The sequence below is a fragment of the Eumetopias jubatus genome, unplaced genomic scaffold (genome assembly GCF_037043125.1).
Source record: "Eumetopias jubatus isolate StellerSeaLion01/CBP00866 unplaced genomic scaffold, mEumJub1_p1.0 scaffold_47, whole genome shotgun sequence".
Classification (NCBI taxonomy): domain Eukaryota; kingdom Metazoa; phylum Chordata; class Mammalia; order Carnivora; family Otariidae; genus Eumetopias; species Eumetopias jubatus.
This window is the reverse complement of record NW_028274853.1, coordinates 386,157-403,997: the sequence shown is the minus strand read 5'-3', so window position 1 is coordinate 403,997 and position 17,841 is coordinate 386,157. Positions and strand designations below refer to the sequence as shown.

General features: G+C 38.8%; 1 protein-coding gene and 1 long non-coding RNA gene across 7 annotated transcripts in view; one reads left to right on the top strand and one right to left on the bottom strand.

The window, feature by feature from the left end:
- LOC148161863 (uncharacterized) overlaps positions 1 to 17,841 on the bottom strand; it is a 155,477-nt gene that overhangs the window by 71,334 nt on the left and 66,302 nt on the right. The window lies entirely within an intron of this gene.
- The window catches only part of LOC148161865 (uncharacterized), a 101,016-nt gene that overhangs the window by 65,117 nt on the left and 18,058 nt on the right, over positions 1 to 17,841 (top strand). The gene's annotated exons all lie outside the window — the stretch shown is intronic.

The following is a 17,841-nucleotide window of genomic DNA, read 5'->3' as shown; positions in this document are numbered from 1 at the left end:
AACCATGGAGCAGACATCTGTCTAGGATGCTTTTTCCTCCAAATTATGCTCAGTGTAAAGGGCATCTATACAGCTGTGCATGTATAAGGTAGGCAATTATCTAATCTCAGTGTTCGTCAGCACTAGAGTTGGAAAGTATTTTCAGGTATACTATAAGTAAAGCTGTGTGTTTAAGTGTGTGTGCGCTGAAGGGATATTTAAGATGAGATCTCACATCTTCCACATGATGGGCCCATTAGGTTTGAATCTGATAGTGCTGTCTTTGAAAAACCTTTTGTGACTGGTAAACAAATACATTCACACCATAGGTCCCAGACCTTCTTCAGACTAGAGGGAGGTAAAACAGACTTAAATAGTCTGTTTATATGAACTGTAAAGAGTTTAGAGATTAAACTGTGATCCAGGAGATAGCACATCTGACCAGCAATAACTTGTTCGAGCTCTCAGTTTCTATTAAGATTTATTGTCTTTGTTTCTTTACAGTGACTTGGGCTTGGTTGTTCTTGGCCTAAATATGATTAACCTTGCAGTAACTGAAACATTAGTCTGTTTCTTTCCCCCTTAATTTCTCTTCCTGTGACTGCCTGATCTGGTACACCTTGTGACAAATTGTACTATACTTTTCACTGATTTTGTAGGTAATTTGATAAAATACTACAAAAAGATCACTAGGGAAATCTCAAAATAAAACATATCCCTTCATCTGAACTGTACATACATAGAGGATGAGAAATTTTAGACTTTTACAAATGTATTTTCTTGTTCCTGAATTAAAATGAGTTCTATCGACCCATGCTTAGTCCTAAATACTACTATTTCAAGGTGTAACTCTCGTCTATATGGATTGAATGACATTCTTTGGCAGTGTATAAGTATTTGGGAAACACGAACCTGCACCTTTTTATTCTCACTTTATCTAATTATATATTGTTCTTTTAATACAGAATTTGTTTTGCATTTTCAAAGATCAAAGGATTCTTTTGGCCAGAAAGTGTTTCCACTTAAAAATATGGACAATTTTCTATTTTTATTTAAAAGTAGTCTTGGTAAAATTATATCTAATTAATAATAATATGATAAAGCAAAACTTACACCCAAAGATTGAGCATTAAGACCAGCTTTATTTTTAAGCATAAAGTTAGGAAATTTACTCGGTGGAAAGAGAGTTACTTTTAGTAACATTATTTTTTACACAAAAGTGATAATTTTGTTATTTCTGCAATTTAAAAGATTCATGCATATAACATTCTTTTATTTCACAACAGTGAAGTAGGCTTTTTAAACTTAAAATCGTATTTCCCATCTGGAAAAATGTATATTTTTTTCAGGTAAACCAAATTAATCAGGTTTCAGTCCTGAAGGATTGGAGGACAGGAACTGGGCTCTAGTTTTAACCTTGTGCTTGATGACTTATGTAACTTTGAAAGTCACATAAACTCTCTTTATTCAAAATTCCTCTTTATTGGCTTGTTTCCCCCCGTAGCAGTCAGAATAGTCTAGGTTATACTGCAATAACAAATAAGTCCTAAATCTTAATAGCTTAATATAACAAAGGTTTGATTCTCATTCACATACTCGGTAAGGATCAGTTGTGAGCTGTGTTACATCATTGTTGATATTGTCCTAATGCTAGACCCTATGTTGATGGAGTAGCCTCCATCTGGAACATTGGCCATTGCCAAGGCAGAGGGAAAAGAGAATACGAGGAAGCACATACTAGTTGTTAAAGCTTCTGCTAGCACTCTTGGCCAACACAGGCCAATCTAGCTCCAAGCATCAGAGAAGTACAATTCTACCGCTTCACTGAAGGAGGAAAGACACTGCTACCTATTAATAGTCTTAAGACCACCATATACTCGGTGAGCGCTGTGCATTGTACAAGACTGATGAATCACGGATCTGTACCTCTGAAACAAATAATGCAATATATGTTAAGAAAAAAAGAAGAAGAAGAAGATAGCAGGAGGGGAAGAATGAAGGGGAGTAAGTCGGAGGGGGAGACGAACCATGAGAGACGATGGACTCTGAAAAATGAGGGTTCTAGAGGGGAGGGGGGTGGGGGGATGGGTTAGCCTGGTGATGGGTATTAAAGAGGGCGCGTTCTGCGTGGAGCACTGGGTGTTGTGCACAAACAATGAGTCATGGAACACTACATCAAAAACTAATGATGTAATGTATGGTGATTAACATAACAATAAAAAATTATTTAAAAAATAAAAGTTCCAGCAAAACAGGTTTTAAAGAGCCAAAAAAAAAAGACTACCATATACTCTTCCCATCCACTACCCTACTTTTACTTACTTAATAATGTAATCACATTATAAAGTAATATGCTGAAAAAATTACTAAAATTAGAAAAAGCTCCTTACAACCCTACTACCCTTACAAATCAAAACTGTCTTATTTGTTCAAGTTTATTTAAATGCTTTGTCAATGTACATAATCTTTATGTAGTTATATTGATTTCTTCCTGTTTGCCTTGGTTAGACAAAGTTACAAATGACTCTCTAATGCTAGTGAGTGTGATTGTGGAAGTTTGTTTTAAACCTTATGTTGCAATGGTTTTCTAGCCTGTCTGTGGCTATAATATCTTAGTTATAATTTTGAATAATGAAACTAATATAAAAGAGAAGTTGGAGATAAGTGTATAAGATGATAACATATATGTGGAATATCTTGAACGACTTTACAGAAGATTCCATAGTAGTTAAAAATATTTTCATGTGTATGAGTATTATGATAGACTCAGTTTTTAAAAAGAATCTGATGTGGGCCTGTTTTCCTAAAATTTCAGTTAAATTATATCATATTTCAGCTAAAGTATATTATTTTGAATATAAAACCTTATATTTAGGTTCTTTTATTTGGATGTGGAAGGGGTACAGGGCTTGATTTATGCAGGGCTGTGCAAAGCCAGGATTCTCTGAGGAGGAGAGCCCATGAATGAGAGGGTGGGAATAGAAGAAATCCTATTGTACAATATATCCAGTTTAAAGCTTTAATTTTCAAAGTGTGGTCATGCAGTGGTACATAGGCTGATTTTCTTTCGTATTAATGTTTGTTGTAAGAGTATTATTCTGCTAAAAACCTTGACTTTTGTTATGAATAAAACATTTATTTGTGATAGGTAAAATAAAGCTCATTAGGGTCTTATCAGTAGCAGTGCCATTTTTTTTTCCTTTCAACTCTTTCTGGAGAAGTTGTTGGGAGTAATACTAATCATGAGTGGGTTTGGGTGGTCCAAGCAACATTGTACCCCAATGAAGTGGTCTTTGGATGGAAGGGATGGAAGTTTGGTAACCACTGATTTGTCCATATGTCTGCCTTTTCTTAAGAAAATCCCCAGTGCCTAGAACAGTACCTGGTACCTAGCAGACATTTAATAAGTATTTGTTGAATGGGTGAATATCTAAAGGTTGAAGCTAGAAACTTTCCTTACTTCCTGTGGAAACTAAGAGATTTTTGTTTCAGAGGGATGCTTTTGTCAAATCAATGTCCAGTGTCAGCATCCTTGGGGAGTCATTGCCCTGGACAAACTGTTGCCTAGAAAGATATTAAAATGGAAAAATAGATCATACCGCAATTTTCAAGGATAAGTTTGTGCAGTGATAAACAGTCTTTAAAAATTTTTTCATTGTCCATGCCCATTAGGATGGATACAGTAAACAAAAACAAAAAACCAGAAAATAACAAATGTTGGCAAGAATGTAGAGAAACTGAAACCCTTGCTCATTGTTGATAGGAATATAAAACAGCATAGCCACTGTGGAAAATGGTACAGTGATTCCTTAAAAAATTTAACACAGAATTACCATATGATTCATCAGTTCCACTGCTGGGCATATTCCCAAAAGAACTGAAAGTAGGGATGCAAACAGATATTTGTACACATATCTTCATAGGAGCATTATTCATAACAGCCAAAGGATGGAAGCAATCCAAGCGTCCATCGATGGATGAATGAATAAGCAAAATGTGGTATGTACACACAGTGGAATATTACTCAGTCTTAAAAAGGAAGGAAATTCTGACACACACTGCAACATGGATGAACCCTGAAGACATTACGCTAAGGGAAATAAGCCAGTCACCAAAGGACAAATCCTGTATGATTCTCTTATATGAGCTACTGGAATAGTCCCATTGATAGAGACAGAAAGTAGAAAGGGGAGTGCCAGGTGCTGGGAAAAGGTGGGAAGAGAATTATTATTTAATGGGTACAGAGTTTCAGTTTGGGAAGATAAAGTGGGGGAGAGGGATGGTGGTGATGGTTGACAGCAGTATGCATGTACTTAATGCCACTGAATTGTACACTTAAAATCGTTAAAAGGATAGGGCGCCTGGGTGGCTCAGTTGGTTAGACGGCTGCTTTCGGCTCGGGTCATGATCCTGGAGTCTCAGGATCGAGTCCCGCATCGGGCTCCCTGCTCAGCGGGGAGTCTGCTTCTCTCTCTGACCCTTCCCCCTCTCATGTGCTCTCTCTCTCTCATTCCCTCTCTCTCTCAAATAAATAAATAAATAAAATTTTAAAAAAATCCTCAACTTCCTTTAAAAAAATGTTAAAAGGATAAATGTTACGTACATATTTTTTCACAGTGTTTCTTTTCATTGTTAAGGTTGCCAGTGACCTTCATGTGGCTAAATCCAATGATCAGTTCTTAGTTTTCACCATCGTGGGCCCAGCAGCATCATCTGACACAGATATAATGTTCCCCATTTCTTGAAATACATTCTTCATTGGGTTTCCAGTGAATCACAGTATCTTGGTTTTATTGTTGTTGTTTCTTTTGTTCCCTGTCTCACTGGCTAGTCCTTCCCAGTTTTATTTGCTGTATCCTCATTTTCCTGATACCAAATGTTGGAGTGGGCCTTTTCTCTGTGTGTCTCAACTTGCTCTTTAGGTGCTCTCATGACTTGACATATCATCTATATGTAGATGACCTAAATTTGTATTTTCAGCCCCTGCTTTTCCCCTGACATTCAGACTCCTGTAGATATTTTTAAAATGACATCTCTCTTTAGATGTTGATAGGTATTTCAAATTTAACATATAAAAAGCTTGATTTCTTTCCCCTCCTAATCTGCTTTCCACTCATGGTTCACCATTTCTGTAAATGGCCAAACATTTTACCTAGTTTCACATGACAAAAAAATCTTGGGATTATTCTTGGCTCTCCTCTTCATTTATATCCTGTATCTAATCCACTGACAAATCCTGTTGGCAGTTCTACTTTCAAAATAAATCCCGGATCTGACTGCTTGTAACCATTTGTACTTCTAGTACCCTGGTCTAAGCCACCACCAACCTCCTCCCGGACCATTGCGGTAGTCTCTCGACTGGTCTCCCTGCTTCTACTCTTGTCACTACTCCCTTCCCCACGTCTGTTCTCTACCTAGGATCCCTAGTTCTCCTTGAAAAATCTAAATCTGATCATGGCAAATCCTCTGATGCTTCTGATCTCACTTAGAGAAAACTTTAGGAATAAAGAATTGATCCTCTTAGCAAAATATAATCATTCTTTTGTCAAGTAGAGTTTTGGTCGGGTTGCTGTGTGACTCTTTAAGGCCATATAAAATGATTCTCTGTGATGGAATATAATCCAGAATTCACAGAGAATGGGTATTTTGCCAATAAACAGTTTCTTACTCTCCTTTCCTCGGGTCACACATTTTTCTCAAGTGGCCTACTCATGTGATGATGATAAAGCTAGTAAAAAAAAAAAAAAATCACACCCCCTTCTCTTACCTTTCATTATTTTCAACCCAGTGCCAAGATTAGAATAGGAGCAAGGAGACGTTTATATTTTGGCTCACTGCTGTCAAGTTAAAGAGTAAATTAATTCACTTGTCTTGCTTTCTTTGTCAATGATTTTTATTAAGTGTTTTTTGAGTGTTCTCTTAGTAGGTCCTTTTGAGCCCTCAGTATTTTGGTTAAGACCAATTTACATCATGTTCCATCATTGACTTGCTTTTTCTCTGCAGGTTACTAAGAGAGAACCTGGGTCATCGTGGTGTCTCTTACCTTCCGAGGGCCTTGTACATCTGAGAGATGGGGTAGCAACATCTGAAGTAGGGCCGTTGAAAATGAACCTTCTCAGGCAATTTCCTGGGTTGTCACCTCAGGTGCTCTCTGCAGCATACTTTCTGGTATTTGATTCTAGTTTGTTTTAAGTGTCCCCTATAATTGGACATACATGTTATGAATAAAGAAAGTAGTTGTTTTGGAGCATGCGGGGTCAAGTCAGTTAGCCACCCCCAGTCATGCATGGTGCCTTCATAGTGTGGGCAGGGAACTGAGACACTTTCAACTCCTTCTCCCAAGAATATGCCCCCACATAGTCTAATACATTAGTTACCTGGTTATTGAACCGTATATTAAATCTGCGAGAAGCAAAGATTGTAATTTTTCTGATACCTAACAGAGCAGCTTCAAAGCAAATCCGGTGGTATTTTTTTCTGCATTCGTGCTCCTGTTTCAGCTCTTTGACAGGAGAGCAATGTCTTCTCATTGGTCCAGGTTGTTATTCCAGAGAGAGATTCTTTTTTTTTTTTTTTTTTTTTTGCAGGATGTAAACTGGATTCCCTAAAGGGCAGGAAGCACAGACCTAGTTTTTCTTTGAGCTCTTGTGACCTTGGAGATGAATTTTCGCAATATGGGAGCAAAGTGTGACAGTATTCGTAGAGGGAAAAGGCTAGCTAGCTGGCAGCTCTCGAATTGGCTTCTAGAAGTGTCCCAGTGTCTCAGTCTGACTCACAAGCTGCCCACTGCTGTTCTGAAGCTTCCAGCACCTTTAAATGGTGCTAATTATTTGAATATTGCTTCACTCCTTCCAACCCCTTTAGGTCTTGGAAAAAAAAGAAAAGATAGATTTTATTGGTGGTGAGGGTGGCTAAGTACACACCACTGGAAAATGACGTTTTCTATTTTCTCAGCCGAGGCAAGCCATTAACGAGCAAGCTTTCCATACACTTTTCCCCAAATTTAACCTGGTGGGACCATGCCTGGCCCCAGCTAAATATGTTATGCCCTGATGTTTTGGGAAAAGAAGAAAATATTCCAGCAAGGAGTCCAAATATGGTACATAGTTATTTAGACTAGCCCTAGGGGTGTGCTAACTATAATCCTAAATTTAGGCATATCCTGGAACGATATGGCATGTGATTGGTGATTTTGTGATGTTTGTGCATTTTTATGCCCTTTCTGGCCTCACTGCCTTTGCAGATACACACTGGACTAAGTCTAGCTTTGTGTGCTTCCATTATTTTATCGGTGACAATTGACTCAGAGTTTTACTTTGAATATTATGAGGAATTCCCCTTGCTATTCTTGCTTGAAAAGGCCTCTATTATCTATTATTATCTATTATTAAAACTAGAATTCTAGTTTTAATGTTGTTTCCTTCTGTTCATTCACAAATTTTAGTGAACAGCCTCTATGTACCAACCACTGGGCTAGTTGCTGGTTTTATAGTTGGAAATGATGTCTGCACTCATGGAGCTTACAATCTATTGGGAAAACATACAATAACAATTGTACATATAATTATTTGATTCCCCTTGTAAGGAGTCCTTCATGGGTTGGCTTAGATTTCACTTTTTCAAAAAAATGTTTTTCTCTGTTGTGTTTTCAATTGCTTTGATAACATACAAATTTTCTTTTGAATTATAAATAGAAATCCTGTTCTCTTGAAGTAGGGTTTATACATTTAAATTTGGCTTTTGATAAAGTTCAGCTAGAGACTGACTGTACTTACATGCTGTTGGAAATAAATATTAGAGATTTGATGATATAATAAAACTTGACAACTATTCAGTACTTCTTTCTATATATGGAAAATACTCTTCATTATTAATAAGTATTTACTGAGGGATTTATTTGTGTGTGTCGCTGTGCTAGGGGATGCACTGTAGGGGATGCATAAATATTATCTGCAAAATGCTTCCTATATAATAAGTGATATAAAACATGTAAAAAAATAACCATAATATAAGATAATCTGTGATAAATGTCTTAAGAATGAACAGAAGAACAATTAAGAGATCAGAGGAAAGAGGTTTCCGTTTGATTACATGAGTGATCGAGAAAGCTTTATGAAAGGGGTTATGTTTCAATTAGTTTTGAAGGATAGGTAGATTTAATTTTAAAAATCTAGTTATGATAGCTCATTTTTAAAAACTTTGAACATGTATCTAAAATCATAAAGAAGAAAACACAGAGCACAGCTGAGCCCCTCCTAGGAGGCCTGTGTGGAGGAGGAGCATGTGCTGCTGGAAGGGGAACAACACCCCTGTCCCCTTTCCTCCTCTGTCCCCAGGGGTGATGGTCGGGGTCGTTGCACTTGGCCCCCACCCCGATAGCGCTGGCCGTTCCGGAATGGTTCCCTGCCTCCCTGAGTTGGGGAGTGGTGATCCGTTTGGTTGGAATGTTGCCAAGTCACCAGGCATAAGTGAGAAGGAAAAAGGGTCACACAGCTGCAGAAAGTGCCAAGGGTTGGGTTGGGGGGGGGTAGTGCCCTGCATTTCTCCCATGTGGTGCAACAGAAGGATCTGAGAGTATCGCTTGGATCAAGTGGACATCGCAGAGGGCTGCAGGACTTAAGCCGGCTCGCTGCTCCCCAACCACTCCTGAGGACTGTTAGCTGAGCAAGGGAGCCCTCGAGGCCAAAGGCCACGGGTGGACTGCTGAGGCAAGGCAGGGCCTGATAATGGATGACCAAGTCGGGCTTCAGACAGATGTCCCACCTCACGGCACTGTGCGAAGGCCTCCAGAGATCCACAAGCGTGCCCCACGAGACAGCTGGCCTTTGAATCCAGCCACAGAGGTAGAACTGTGATCCGGTGAGGTTCGGTAACAGTGAGGACAGTGATGGCCTACACCAAAGGGAAAGGGGTTCCTTTCCTCTTTTCTGCTTGCTCCACACAGCAAGGTAAGCAACTGGAAGAACTGGCTACGAGGGTGTGGTGCACAGCTTCTCCCAGACCCGGCTTCCAGAACCAAGTCTAGCCAGCACTAGGGAAGAAGGGAGAGGGGCGGAAAAAGGTGTCTGGTAGAAGGAAGGCCTTAACGTGGAGACGAGAATGGAGTTTTATGAGGAATAGGAGTCTAGAGAACTGGAACGAGAGTGTTGTAATACTCAAAAGGGAGTGAACATTTAGGGAATTGGGCCTGTCTTTGGATGAGCACACCACTGAGGGCAAAAGGGTGTGGGAAGGAGCACTTCACCAAGGAATCCCGGAAGGGGGAGCTGGGGGAGGGAGGAAGAGGGGTGAGGGAGGGAAGGGGAACTGGGAAGTAGAGAGAAAATAGGTCACCTAGAGGTTGTTGGTTGTAGGAACAGGTGGGGGCATGAGCGTTAACCTTGCTGTTCTCTGTATTCTGATGTGTGTGGGAAGAATTCTAGCAAAGAGTTTAAAAATATTGGCCTTAACTTACTTAAAAAAACTGGTTTTTAGAATACATTATGTTTGGATATATTCAATCCATTTTTTATTTTTTATTTGCAATTTGTAAAGCATCATGATTTTATCTTCTAAAATTCTTCAGAGGCACCTGCGTGGCTCAGTCGGTTAAGCGTCAGTTTTCAGCTCGGGTCATGATCCCAGGGTCCTGGGACCGAGCCCCATATCAGGCTCTGCACTGAGTCAGCAAGGACTCAGCTTCTCCCTCTGCCCTTCCCCCAGCTTGTGCTCTCTCTCTCTCTCAAATAAATAAAAATCTTAAAAAAAATTCTTCATATCTGTCTTCACTTTTATTTTCACCTTTAATTCTTTTTTCTCTTACATTTAGAAATATGTTACTTTTTAATATATTAATAGAGTCCTCTTCTTACCTTTTTATATTTCTGAGTTTCTTATTTCCTAATCTTTTTTTTGTTTTTAAAGATTTTATTTACCTGACGGAGAGAGACACAGTGAGAGCGGGAACACAAGCAGGGGGAGTGGGAGAGGGAGAAGCAGGCTTCCCGCGGAGCAGGGAGCCCGATGTGGGGCTCGATCCCAGGACCCCGGGATCATGACCTGAGCCGAAGGCAGACGCTTAACGACTGAGCCACCCAGGCGCCCCGTATTTCCTATTCTTGATATTTCAAATATTGTCTAAGTTTAAACTACTCTAAGCCTTTATTCTTTTTATTCTTTCTACCCTTAACTGTCGCTTTTTATTTGTTTTTCTTTCTTAATGGTTTACATTATTGATTTCAGTCTTATTTTGTCATTCTTAATGTTCTCCTTTACAAGGTGTTTTTACTGCACATTGTCATCACGTAAGGAATAACTATAAACAGAACTGAATGGCTGTCCTTTCACCATTCTCCCCAGAATCAAAATCCTCTGTGTTCCCTTCCCTTCCCCACCTTGTGTCCCCCCCCCCGACCCCTACTCTCTTTTCTTTTTAGTTTTCCAAAAATTATTTAGGCTAAAAGTATTTCCTAAAAACTCTGCTGATCTTATTATACAGATCACATGTTTGATTTGCTAAATGTTGTGAATTCTTCTATGATACACCTGATCTCCACATGTTTTCTCAAATATGCAGTCCTGCCACATCACCTTTGGCAGTTTGTGTCAGTATGTAATTGTTTGGTGTGTCTCAGCCTCAGATATCCGGTCTTATCCTGGCTTTTGTTGAGACCCATTTTGAATATTACTGCTATTCTGACTGTAGTCCGTTCTTAATTATTTGCAATAATAGAAGTCTAGAAGTAAGTTTAAAAATTATTATTATTATTGCATTTTGATATGTTTGTGCTCATATGGTTACTTCTAATATTCTCTTCAAGTCGTAAAGAGACCTGCCTCAAGAGACTCAGAAAATTCTCTTTTGCATTTTTTCACAGTTTCCTTCTTTCTAACACTTTGCTGTCTCTATCCCGAAGAAGTGCTTCTGTGTTCTTCGAAACCTTCTTGGAAAGAAAGATAAATTTTGTGTTTTTAAAATTTCCATTACGAGTTATAGAAGACAAACAAAACTAAACTAAAATTTCAACAAAACAAACAGGTATAAAACATAGATAAAGAAAATGAGATTTACTTGGAACCTGTCTCTACACAGGGCAAACTAGGTTCTTAAAAAGTGGAACACCTATCTAGCATGGTAGACCTTTTGAAAAGTTTTAAATCAGTCTTCTACAAGAAACTAAATTTGCATGCACATGTGTACAGGCTGATTTATTTATAGGACTTTGCACACTACGAGCGGTTCAGTTTTTCAGCGATAGAGTCCTATTAACCAAACTTTTGACAGTTGTATAGATACACTATTTTATTAATCTGCAGTAAGAAAAATAAAAGGGAAGGAGAGCACTCTCTCTGTAGAGCTACTTCAAAAGGCACCCAAAGTTTCATTTTCCTATGTTCCGTCCTAACCAACAAGTTCTTTCTTTAAGGATATTATACCTTTGATTAGCTTAAAGCCAGGTTTGAATTCTTCCTATTTCTGGCCTAGGAAATGTTTTGTCTTGATAATACCTATTAGGTATATCTGATTCTTATGTACTGATTTTCAGTTAATTTTCAAGAATCTTAATTATGACCCTAAAGCCTACACTGAAAAAAATATTACACTATGCTTTGCAATAATGTATAAAATAACACACATTATTTTATTTGGTCTAAGATGCTAAATGGAAAACTATGTAAAAATTATGAATATATGTGTACACACATACACACACACAACCATTTTTTTTGCTCGTTAAGATAAATGCTGTTAAACTCCCTTGATTGGGGTGTTTTGCCACTGTTTTTGACGAGTTGAGTAAAAGATCCCAGAAAGCACTTGTTGAGAGCATTAACAGGTAATTGTGCCCTGGACTAATGTTCAGCTATAAGCCTTGATGTTTCAGTCCTACCGCTCCACAGTCTGGTAGAGGCTCCAGCATAGTTAGGACATCATTTAGTGACCTCCACTGATTATTTCACCACTTAAAATGTTAAGGTAATTCACAAATAATTAATGAGTGGTTGCTTTCTAATTATATAATAAGAAAAATGTACCATTTATGTTTTAGAAGTTGATGGTAAAGAGGTTTAAGATGATCAAAATTGTATTAAATTACAACTGTGATCACAGCTCTACTAGCACAGACTCATTTTACATGACACAGGATACTGGTGGCCTCCCGGTAGAGTGCTGTATTCCTCCCCCAGCTAGGCAAACATTATTTGCAACTGAATTGCAATCAGCTCTAATAGTATAGTATCTTAAAATTTAAAAACAAAAAACAAAAACCCATTTATCTACAGTGATTTTTTTACAGTGATTTTAATTAATGGAAAAATTATTGCAGAGCTTCACTCAAGGCCTGTACATCTGAGATGGTCAGTGAAAATTTGTCGATGGATTAGACAGATGACTGCACTTCATCTGCTCACTGTCCGATGGCCCAGGTAGTCTGAAATATGGCATTATAGGAACAACTAGTTTCATAGGAGGCTAGGTTCCATGTCTCTGTGGAAAACTATTATGTAGAAAGATTAACTTTTATTTATTTATTTTAAAAGATTTTATTTATTTATTTGAGAGAGAATGAGAAACCACAAGCAAGGGGGAGGGGCAAAGGGAGAGGGAGAAGCAGGCTCCCCTCTGAGCAAGGAGCCCAATGTGGGACTCAATCCCAGGACCCTGGGATCATGACCTGAGCCGGAGGCAGACGCTTCACTGACTGAGCCACCCAGGCGCCCCAGAAGATTAACTTTTATATATTCTCTTCCCTTGCTGAAGGCAACGCCTTGCCCAGTGCCACTTTTCTACTGCATTTCACTGAAACATAATAAAAGTCACTGAGTGTTTGCATACTGAAATGTGTGGTCACTCACAGCACTTTTATTTTTTTTTACTGTGAAAAGCATTTTTTTCCCCAAAGGGGTACGTGCACCCCGATGTTTATAGCAGCAATGTCCACAATAGCCGAACTATGGAAAGAGCCAAGATGGCCATCGACAGATGAACGGATAAAGATGTGGTATATATCTACAATGGAATATTATGCAGCCATCAAAAGGAGTGAAAAGCATTTTAAAAAGAGTTTTTTAGATGACCTTTATATTTATGAAAAATGTCAGAAGGGCCAAATCACACACTCTAAAGTTTATTTATTTTTAGTAATCTCTACACCCAACGTGGGGCTTGAACTCACAACCCCAGGAGCAGGAGTCACCTGCTCTTCTGACTGAGCCAGCAAGTTGCCCCACAAATCACACAAATCCCCCCTTTCGGCTTTTTTACAATTAAAATTTAACATTTTCATGCTCCATCATTAATAGTCTTCCTTCACATCAGAGGAGTGGATTGGGGCTTGCTAATGGAAGACCTCAGTGGGTGCTCGTTGTCTGGAAGCCTCTTTGCTTGTTTTTGTGTTCTCCGTGTTGACTACCACATGCTTGCCACTGCTTGTCACTAGCTCCTCCAGACTGAAAAACAATCGGATCTGTTCTTGGTTCCCAAGCTTTGGTAGCTGCCATGGGGGTTGGATCAGTGAACTCAAAATTTGAGGTCTCAGATCTCAGAATGTGGGCATTTGGGATGCCCCATAAGCTCCCCACACCAGTGTAATGTTCCTCCCAAGCAACTCCTACTGGGCCATTTCCTATTCTTTCCAGTAAGCGAGGGGCAGTTACACCATAAACATTTTCTGTATCAATGAATAACCGACCATAAACTCATGTAGCCTAAACTAGGTCTTTTTTTTTTTTTTAAAGGGGAACCCAGGGGTACCTGGGTGGTTCAGTCCGTGAAGTGTCTGACTCTTGATTTCGGCTCAGGTCATGATCTCAGGGTCGTGAGATCGAGCCCTGCATCAGGCTCCACAGTCAGCACAGAGTCTGCTTCAGATTCTCTCCCTCCCTCTTTGCCCCCCCATGTGTGCTCTAAAATAAAATAAAATAAAATAAAATCTTTAAAAGGGGAGCCCAGAAAGGAATTTCAAACTTGATTCACATTAAACAGAGCAGATGTCCTTAGACGTCAGCAAATCTTGCTGAAGTCTAGTGTTTCCCCCTGTTTTCAACACTTAGAAACTCCAGGGAGCTTCTCATTCTTGCACCCTCAGTAGAACTTGCTTTCTCTCATCTTGCTCTTATCTCCTCGGTCCCTCAGTAGTCTCTTGCCGCCTTCCAGCTGGAACCCTCCAACAGTGACCGCTCTCTCCCACAGCAAAATGTGTGTTCTGGGAGGATGAGTCTCTTCCTGTACCACCGCCCCCCCCCCCCGCCATGACCTTAACTCTGATTCTAGGGTGAATTTGTCCAAGGAAACATTTGTACAAGGTACACAGATATGAGAATGTGTACAAGTTATGAGACAGAGAGGGGAGAAAGCTGGAACTCCCTCAAGTAAATAATTTTTATGGTATCACTGTGCACATCTATTTAGGCTTCAAAATGGTTTTTGTTGTTGTTGTCTTAAATGGGTGCATTCTGTGCCAGTGGACCATACTTTTAATGTTTTCTCCTGTGGTTGGCATTTAGAATGTTTGTCCTTTTGCAGGAAGCACTACAAAGAATATATCTGTGCTTATGAGGTTTATTCTCTTGTTGAATTAAATAAGATAATGTATGTAAGGTACCGAGCACAGTAAATAGTGGTTTTATTTTATTTCCTAGGATAAATTTCTAGAATACTTATTATTAATTAAAATGTATGTACAATTTACTGGCTCTTTATTGGTAGGGTCACGTTGCTTTCCAAAAGGGTTATACAACAGTTTTAGCCACTGTAAGCGGGCTCAGTGCCTCATGTTTGTTATGAATACCAGCAGGAATGACCTTTGCTCCTTTGTGTGTATTTACTCTTTCTGTGAGTTGTTGTTTATAGCCTTGGCCTTGATGTTCTTCTTAAAAATAGCAATGCTACTATCACTTATGGACAGTTTTTCTTATTTGAATGTCAGCTTTACCTTTGTGACCTCTACATTTCAAGGATAGGAAAGTTGACGTTCTCCGTCGATCTGACAATCATTCTATTCTCTATCTGCTAATTTTTCAAAGTATTATCTTTTCTATCCTTATCTCTCTAATCTATCTGGAGTTTATTTTCTTAAATGGCATAAAGTGAAAATCCCTATTTTAATGGAATTTTGATTTAATCACCCAAAACCATTTGTTCCATAATTCTCACCTATTTATAACATGCTCTTTTATAATGTATTCATGTTTAAACAGTATAGTTGGTATATTTTCAGTCTCACCATTCTGTTCTACTGAGCACAATGTGCAAATGGACACGTTTTAATTCTTTTTGCTTTATAAATAGCTCCTGTAGAAGTTGGTTTTGTGTCTTTCTTACTATGTTGTCTCCACTCAGACAAAAGCTGGACAAATTGTTCATGGTTAGTGCCATAAGGCATGATTGTGTTGAATTGTTACAGTAATAAAGTTGTTTGGATTTTTACTCATAACCAGACCTCAAAATAAATGTCATTATTCTATATTTTATCTCCACAACCTCTTATGGCAGGTTATTTTTGGAGGGGGGAGAGTGGTGCTCTTAAATACCAAAGTATCTCCAATCTTAAAATCTTCTCTATTTCTCTAGAGCTTGTGGTTTGAACTACATAAAATTTCAGAAGCAACTGTGGCTTTCTGGTATTTGCCACCTAATGGCCCTTTTGTATATTATAAGAATTCCAGATTGTCACTCCATCCCCTTTGGGATATTTTAGAGATAACCATGTGTGTGTTTAACCAAATTTTGCTCAGAGAAAAGATTTATATATTTTGTTCCTGGTTTTAGATACTTCACTTAGTGGTACCTGTAGTAAAAGATAAAAGACTGAGCATATACTTTATCTCTGCTCTTTTCCAAGTTTCCACTGAAATTATAGAATAAAGAATAACTTCCTAATTGTACTGGAAAACAGGAATGGTGACACAGTGTCCACTGTGGATAAATGGAGGAAAATGTTCACTTCCACACAGTTAGTAAGAGTTTAATTGCCTTAGTCATTATTTGGAAGGCAAATTTGGCTGTAAATACCAAAATTAAAGTGTATCCTTTGAATATGCCCAAAGGTGTATTTGTTAAGATATTCAACAACCTTTATGATCATCAAAAGGAAAATCATTAAGTAAATGCATGAATGTGTACATCCATATATATATTATTTGTATGATTATATTTTATGAACATCGTATATACATAGTAGTGTATGTATGGCATTAAACTGTTTTGAAAACATCTGCATACTAAGTTCTGAGTAGGGCCACCATGACAGGGGAGTGGGACTTGGTTGAAGGGTTGTGAAGAAGAAAGATGCACTTTAGCTTGTTTTTGCTGTATACTTGTAGCGCTATTTGAAAATTTTTCAAGTGAGCATCAAAAAATCAAATGATATGCACGAGGTTTTCTGTAGCTAGTTTTGTTTTTCCATGAATCTGTCATCTCTTGAATTTCTCTTTGCTTATTCTGATTGTAGATGATACTATCTCGTGATTTTCATCAATCTTAAAATTAGTGTGACTCTTATTTTATGAGTAAATGGTTAGGATGACCTTTTTCTCTTGCTATGGTTTCTGAAAGAGTGTAGACCATTAAAAACATACTGTGAGTTATTTGTTCTACATTCTCTTGAGACAAAATGTTGCGCTAGAAACTAGGTTCAGTTTTTAAATAACACAGTTGTTGTTTTAATATTTACGTGTCTGCAGTACCCTGGATGCATTATCATACGTAGACTAGACATGTTGCGCATTCAGTATATCTACAATACAAACTGAAAACGCACACGGAATGGGGAGCCACAGAACGAGCAAACGGATTTCATTTATGATGATAGTCCTTCTCAGGTCCTCTCTCCCTCTTTTGATCTAGGTGAGAGCAAGCTGGGAACATAAGTAAACCAGTGCCGAGTGAGACAGGAGAGAGGATGCACAAAACCCCCTGATCCTAGCCAACTAGATTTTGAAGTTGAAGTTAATTAAGAGCAATATACAAATAATCTCTGCAAATGGTGACATTTATAAATGGATTTTGAATATTCTGAAGCCGTTATGTAAATCACCAAGAGTAAGGCTCTAGGGGAAAGTAAAACATGCAGGCTCACCTTTTAATACCTTTTGGTAGTGTTTTCATTAGACTTAATGTTTGTGGGGGGACCGTGTATCTGGAGGTAATCTGATGACAGACCTGTTGTAGCCCTGTGAGAGGTGGAGCCCTAGAGGAGGGGGCTGCCGAGAATGGGACCTGTCGGTCAGGGTCAATGACAACAATAACAACAAGGAAACTGGTGACATTCTCTGTGGTTCTGTGGGAGGTTCTGAGCCTGCCCTCAATGGAAGAAGCAGAACTAACAAGACGCCGAGGAATCAGCACTGGAAGAAAGGGCGAGGCCTCAGTGCCTGTGAAGGTTCACTCCTAGGATGGGCTTTGGGAATGGGGATGACAAAAATGATAACCGTGAAGCTGTATCATTTAAGTGACATACGACTTTCAAGGAATTTTAGTTCATGGGATTTCAGTAGGACAAGTAGCGGGCATGTGGTAATTGCTGTTAATATATAGCTGGGGAAACGAAGAATATTTAATGATATTTCGACGATCATACAATTGGCCAGTGATGGAACCGGGAACTAATTCCAGTCATTCTCGTTCTTACTTTTATAAGATATCTGCAGATTTTAGGGGTAGCAACTTCTGGCACCGCTGCTCTAGAAGCAATTCTGATAGCACGTGATATAATTCGATCATGAATACTTCCTAGCTCCCCTCTCCAAACATTGGCCTCTCGGTCCTTGCACATTTTTCCTCTTTCTCCTTTGTCATTGGCAGAGGTGGACTTCTTACTAAGACCTTTTGCCATTTGCAACCACGTGGATGGAGCTAGAGTGTATTACGCTCAGTGAAAT